The sequence below is a fragment of the Dipteris shenzhenensis genome, chromosome 7 (genome assembly GCF_047967505.1).
Source record: "Dipteris shenzhenensis isolate YYH24624 ecotype China chromosome 7, Dip_SZ_1.0, whole genome shotgun sequence".
Classification (NCBI taxonomy): Eukaryota; Viridiplantae; Streptophyta; class Polypodiopsida; order Gleicheniales; family Dipteridaceae; genus Dipteris; species Dipteris shenzhenensis.
Genome location: NC_141602.1, coordinates 22,337,877 through 22,344,980, shown reverse-complemented (window position 1 = coordinate 22,344,980; position 7,104 = coordinate 22,337,877). Strand labels below are relative to the sequence as shown.

Sequence of the window (7,104 nt, the reverse complement as noted above, 5' to 3'; positions counted from 1 at the left end):
CTGGTTCCTCCCTTCAGGCTCCTTTTCCTCGCAGTCAGGCTTAGTCTTGCCTTCTTCAATTTGAGCTCCTTGTCTTCAAGATCTTTTGCCCAAATGGCAAATTGAGCTACAACATCTATTCCTTGTCGTAGATATCTATAGTAGCCAAGCATGCACATTTGATCTGTCCATGAATTGGGAAACTAGATAGGATTGGGGGAGTGCACAAAGCTCGACTCCTCCCAAATTATTATCGGGCATAACTACATTCTAGTACTATCATAAGCTGGCCTTTGAAATTTAGTTTAAGACTGAGAGTCTTTGGGTTTGGATTTGAAATCCCTAATCAGTGCTTGCCCATCTCGATAAATGACCCATTTGCTTGCTTTGACTGCTTCCTTTACTTTGGTGAGTTCATTATTTCTTTGTTTGAGCTGGGTCACCTCAGATATCCAAATCCTTGTGCCCTTCAACTTATGTGTTTTGTCTCAGGATCTTAACTCTTTCTACCCTCCATCTGAAGTAGACTTGTGCTTGAGTGCTAGTTTGACAGATATTGCTTATACCGTTCCTGTCCCAACTTGCGGTATTTCCTTCTTAAGGTATAAGATTATATGATCTAGTTCCTTCTCTTCATCATCATCATGAAGGCATCCATATTTTGAAACCCCAATGCATAAGATCATTCTATTATTCACCCTAGATTCTTGTTCTTTCACTTCCTTGTAAAGATAAACTTTGTTCACTTTGGTATTCACATCAGCAATCATCTCTTGCTTCATAGATTTCACTTGAGTGGTGACCATGTCTTGCACTTTAGAAACCAATTATCAAGGAACTTGATCGCCGACTCCTTGCTTGTGAGCTACTATAATGGATAGCATAATGCATCCGTGAGAAGTAGGTTTGCAACTTGAGGGTGGCGTTGCGCCTAAAGTATTAAATGACTTCTTGAATTACACAAGGCCAAAGGAGTTGTCTCAACTCAAGAAGCTTTAAAGAGCTCAAGATTGCCACATTGAGCTCAAGGAATGCAGTGAGTGGAAGAGTACTCATAGGAACTTCGAGACTCACAATAAAGTATTATGGGGCTCCTCTCCTTGGGAAGTCATGCACAAGAAACTCGAGTCTTGAAGCTTGATGAAGTACCTTGATAGCCATGAGCTTTGGAGAGGATGAAGTACCTTTGACAAACAAGGATGATATGGATTCTCTCTCTCTCTCTCTCTCTCTCTCTCTCTCTCTCAGAGTCTCATAGACTCTTCTTCTTTCCAAGAACCATTACAAAGTCTTTACACAAAGCTCTAATTAGCATCTTATTGTTCAAATGACAATGACTCCATCATAGCTGTACTTTTTGTTCAAATGACAATGATTCCATATAGCTGTACTTGAGCTTCTTGAACCATAAGCTCTGTTACGACTCCCTCTATAACTTGGGAGTTGAAAATGGAGGTCATGTATCTCAATGGAGGAGATGGGGAATGGCAATGCCTTGTTGGAAGGCAAAAACATGTGAGGATGGAGTGCAAACACAAGCCCCATTGGAAAGGAACACATACACCATCTCAACACCTTCCAACATTCATCAAGAGTATAGGCCCCATTGGTGTTGGGCTTTGATAGCATGTGAAAGTGGAGAGGAGAGGAGATATGAATGAAAGAGTTTGAGCGAGGCGAGCTTTTTGTGCACTGTCATAGGCAAGCTATTTGGACACTCTAGCATAAGTGAGCTTTCTGTCAAACTAATGCAATGTACCTCCCACATTTACTTTCTGTAGAATAATATCCTGGAATGGCATGGGTGATGACATGGACTCACCATTTGTTGTCCTTCTTTGGGGTGACCACCATGTCATGTAGCTGCCCTTCTACCATGGAGTTCCTTTGCCTCTCCTCTCACTTGGAGCCTTGTCTGCACTCATACCCACCGCTTGGTGTTGCTGCTACTACTGTTCTCTCTTCCCCTCTTGGAGCAGCAGGAACAGCCATACATATGCTCTGTTTATAACTTGCCAATGCTCATTTCACAGCCATGCATCTGCTCAGCTTGCGGCAATCTAGCATAAGTGAGCTTTCTGTCAAGCTAATGCAATGTATGGGACCCATATTGGGATCTAAGGGTCACCTCCCACATTTTAATAATATCCTGGGATAGCATGGGTGATGATAGCTCTTTGTATTCTAGTTGACATAGACTCACCATTTGTTGTCCTTTGGGGCGACCACCATGTCATGGAGCTGCCCTTCTACCATGGAGTTTCTTTGCCTCTCCTCCTTGTCTGCCCTCATACCCACCGCTTGGTGTTGCTGCTACTACATTTCTCTTCCCCTCTTGGAGCATCAGCAACAGCCATACACATGCTCTGTTTGCAACTTGCCAATGCTCAGTTAGCAGCCCAGCATCTGGTCAGCTTGTGGCAAGTCATTGCTCAGTTAGCAGCAATGCATTTGCTCAGTTTGTAGCCATCCGATGCTCTGTTACCAACCATACATTTGCTGAGTTAGTAGCCATACATCTGCTTACTTTGCAGTCAGCCATTGGTAAGTTAGCCTGTTAGGAGCCACACATTTGCTGAGTTTGTAGCCATACTTCTGCTTGATAGTACACCTGCTCAGTTAGCACCCAGCCATTGCTCAGTCTGAAGTCAGTTCAATTTGCAGTTAGTTCAGCTTGCAGCTATCATTTATAAGCTCTTCAATCGGGCCCCTTGAGCATAAATAGCTTTCACATATGGTTTTTGCTAGATTGAATCCTCTAGATGAATGGTAAAGAGAAGTTTATAGATTTGCTGTTACTAAATTTTGGAAATAGTGATAATATGGTTCGTATCTTCGGAGAACCCATAAATGCTTGAGCTTCTCTAGCTAGACACATGATGTGTTTCAGCTTCTGGTGTCACAGGCCTTTCCGTTTTTTGCTGACATTAATAACCACCTCCCCCCCCGCACTCCCAAATTCAAAACTTACAACTCTACGTAGGAATATTATAACTGACGTAGAAGTGATGCAATGGAAAGGTAAAGTTTCAAAAGAATCATGTAGAGGAGCATTCTATCCAAGGGCTCCTGCAGCCGCTGAAGCCCACTGGAAGGTATGTAACACATCATTGTAAACAAAGTACAGTTCAGAATAAGCACACCATTGTCAAATGTGATGAATATTCTTATCATATGTCCGACAACTAACAAGCTTTTCATAAACTCTAATACGTAGAATAATCTAGTAAAATCCATTAATACAAGAATCAACTGTTCTATTCAATGTTGCAATCAGAGTTAGTTCATTGTCAAGTCTTGCTCCAAGGTCATGATTTGATGGCAAGGCCATCATAATCCTCATGCAGATGGCCTAAGAGATATGTCCAATAAACAGTCATCTTTCCATTTCTCCATGTGCCTTAGCCATACCGCCTGTCCCAGCAAATGCATCTACAACTGTGTCTCCCTCCCTCATGAAAGCATGGAGTGCGCAAACAATTAAAAGGAGGTCTTAAGAAAAATTTGACATACAAGCTTGCTTAGTACTTACCGTTATATAAACGACTTGATTCTTCCTTGCTGAAGTTGACTTGTTGATCAGTACCACCACGTACAACTTCATGCTCAAATCCAGATAGAATTGCTTTTCCAAAGACAGACTCTCTTCACCAGTATCTTTGGCTGGACATAATTCTCTACCGAGCTTCTTTTTATCTTCTTTTCTGCTCCTCATTTATTGTACACCATGGGCTTACACCTTTCACAAACAAGGGGCAGCTCTATTCTCGCAATTGCTTGGCCCATCGTTTGCCTACATGACCTCTAGCAGCACTAAAGCTGAACATTTTGCGGCCCTTGGCAGTTGCAAGCTTCAGGCTAACCTTGGTAAAGTTTGGCTGCCCTCTGGCAGGCCTGAACTCTGCTCCTGGTTCCCAAGGCTGCTCCTGTTAAGTTCCCGTGTAGGAGGCCTAGGATAATGCGGTAATGCTTCTCCATGGTTTTTCATAGTGTGGTCATGCAACACAATCCATGAGAGGATGCCACGTCATTGAGATAGTTACCGGCAGTATCTTTGGATGTGACTTTTTATATAAATTAGTCACATTACAATCTGTCCCATGCATTATGTATTTCCAGATTAGTCATAAACTTCCTGAGATGGTTCTAACACTAGGTCCAACTATGGCACATATCCTAAGCTACTCATTTGCCTACCTAATCTGTCCAACTTGTCATGAAATTCATAACCTTCTCCGTGAGATGTACATCCTACAGTCATCTCATGCACTTTCTTACTGACGTCAATCCACGCCTTGCCAGGCTTCTTTGACACGCCTCCGTGTCTCCTCCAATTCAGCACGTTGTCAACATCCTCCCACATATGTGCATCTGCATATATGTTTGCCATCAGCACATAACCAGAGGCATCTTTGGGATCTGATTGGACAACTTGAGCAAAGCATCGCTTTCCTAACTTTAAACTGCCATATGTTCTGCAGCTTGTAAGCAATGATATCCATCCAACAATATCTGATGACACAGGCATAGTCTGGAGTAAATCTTCAGACTCTTTCAAGTGTCCTGTACGGCCAAGAAGGTCTGCAATGCAATTGTAATGCTCAATGCTTGGCATGATGGCATACCTTTCTGTCATCCATTTGAAGTATTTGCAACCTTCCTCCAATAGTCCAACGCGACAGCAAGCTGAAAGTATACTAGTGAAAATGAGATCGCTTGGAGGCAAACCCTGTCGCTGCATGTCCTCAAGACATTGCCTTGCCAGGATACAATTGCCAGATTGAGTATATGCTGCAATCAACACACCCCAGGACACCGAGTTTCGATTTGGCAATCCATCAAACACTTTACGTGCCTCTTGTAGCTTTCCACAGCCTACACTTCCCTGAGGCTCGTATGCTGCAACATGCTTGCAAAATACACAAAAGTATCACTTTATTTGGCTTTATGCTCTCTTCTTCCATTTCCATAAAGAGTTCTATGGCAGAAAGGCCATGCCCATGCTCCACATTGGCAGCAATAATTGCACCCCAAGATACCACATTCTTATTTCGCAATACTACAAATATTTTGTTTGCATCCTCTAGTTTTCCACACTTAGCATTCATGTCAATAAGACTGCTCCCAACAACCGTGTTTGATTCAAGTCCAACACTGATGATTTTGGTGTGGATCAGCCTGCCCTGTTCTATGGCTCCTATAGTGCAACATCCTGCTAATGTGCATGAGTATATGAACTCGTTTGGCTCAACACCGTCGTGTTGCATTTTCTTAGCAAGTTCAAGAGCAATATGACCATCTCCTATCATGTTATATCCTGCAATTATTGTACTCCATGACACCACGTTCCGATTTGGAACATTGTCAAACACTTTCCGTGCCTCATTTGCACACCCACATTTGACATACATATCAATAAGAGTGTTCTCAACCACCACGTCTAGATCAAGTCCACTTCTGATCATTTCCCTGTGGATCAGCCTGCCTTGTACTAGGGCTCCTATCATGTTTTCAGAATACACGAATATGTGACTTCGTTTGCCTTTATGCCCTGCTGCTCCATTTTGTCATACAAGTCCAGAGCCCTATCGCCTTCTCCAAATATGGCATGTGCTGAAATAATGGCATTCCAAGTATACACACTTGGGTTTGAAAGCTTGCAAAAGACTTGGTTTGCCTCCAGCAAGCTACCACATGACGCAAACAGACGAATCAGGTGGTCACCAAGAGCAGAAACAGAATCAAGTCTACTGCCTATCATAAGGAAATGCACCTGCCTGGCAGACGCAAGGTCTTTCTTCTTTATGCATCCCTGCAGAAGTACATATAGCGTGTCCCTGGATAGGGACATCCCTTGCTTGTCCATGATAATGGCAGACTGCAATGCCTTGTCCAGGGATAACTCAGTACAGATTTTACGCAACTGTCCGCCAAATCCAAAAAGGTAATCATAATCCACTAATCTTTGTGAGGAAAATGGTGATATATGCAATCTTTGGTGCTCATATTCTGAAGTAAGATACGAATTACAATTTGACATAAGATAAACTTATGGCAATGTTTTTCGATCCGGCTTTGCAGAAAGCTCGCTTGCTTCTTTGTTAATCGACAGTAATCCCTACTGCATATCCAAATTTCAAACCGGGATTCAGGTATCCAGTCCATGATTTACCTCAATAGATGCATCTACATGCATCTCCTGGCCAATGTCATGGTTAGCCGACAGCAATAGATACTCGTGGAATGGAAAGGGGGAAACTTGTTCTATGAACCTCTGAAGAGAGAGTAAAACTTTTGAAATACCTTAGGGTTTTTGCATACTAGCACTCATATTGTGAAGCATGTGTTAACATCATGGCCTGCAACATTGCGAATGACACACCGTAACCTTTGGGGTTGGGCCACTTCTGGTGGGTTGAGTCTGCTCCTCAGGATTGGGCGACCATCGGCCAGGTGACGTTGGTATGGTTGAAACAACCATTTTTTAAATGGTCTTTCGGCTCCACTGAGGCATGTTTCAAGGTCCTTTAGGATGTTGGGAAGTTGTGGGAGAGAAGACGAAAAATGTGTGTTCTATGGATTGTGAGAGAGAAGCCTCTCATTTTAGAGTGGGAGAGAGGGTGTCCTAGATCATAGGCACCTCTCCTACATCAAAGGCAATCAACCCTACATCATAGTGGCTTCCTAAATCTTTGGCACCTCCTCAAGAGGGCGCCTTGTATTGCATCACCACTCGTGTCATGGTCCTAGACACCTCATAGCACTAAGTGTGCTATACAACACACACACACAAAACATGTGACTGCTAGATTCACACATGCACCTTAGAGCAAGCCCTTGATCACAAACCCCCCTTGAAGGGTTTACCTCATGCTATGTCAAGTGACAAAGATACATCTAGTCACATAGTTTCACATGCCATCTCATGGTGGTCAAGGATAATAGCATCTCTTGGTGTTGAAGTAGAGTCACTTGCCTTCTCCTTACCTTTGGTAGTAGTGGATTCACCCTCTTGTGATGAATGATTCTTTGGCTTGACTAAATCCCACAAATTCTCCTTCATAAGCACAAACTTAATTTTCATTTTCCAAGTATGGAAGCCTTGGCCATTGAATTTGTCTATCT

General features: G+C 42.9%; 1 pseudogene; it reads right to left on the bottom strand.

The window, feature by feature from the left end:
- Positions 1–3,538: 3,538 nt before the first annotated feature.
- On the bottom strand, positions 3,539–6,151 carry LOC147900103 (putative pentatricopeptide repeat-containing protein At3g15130; annotated as a pseudogene).
- Between the last annotated feature and the right edge of the window lie 953 nt (positions 6,152–7,104).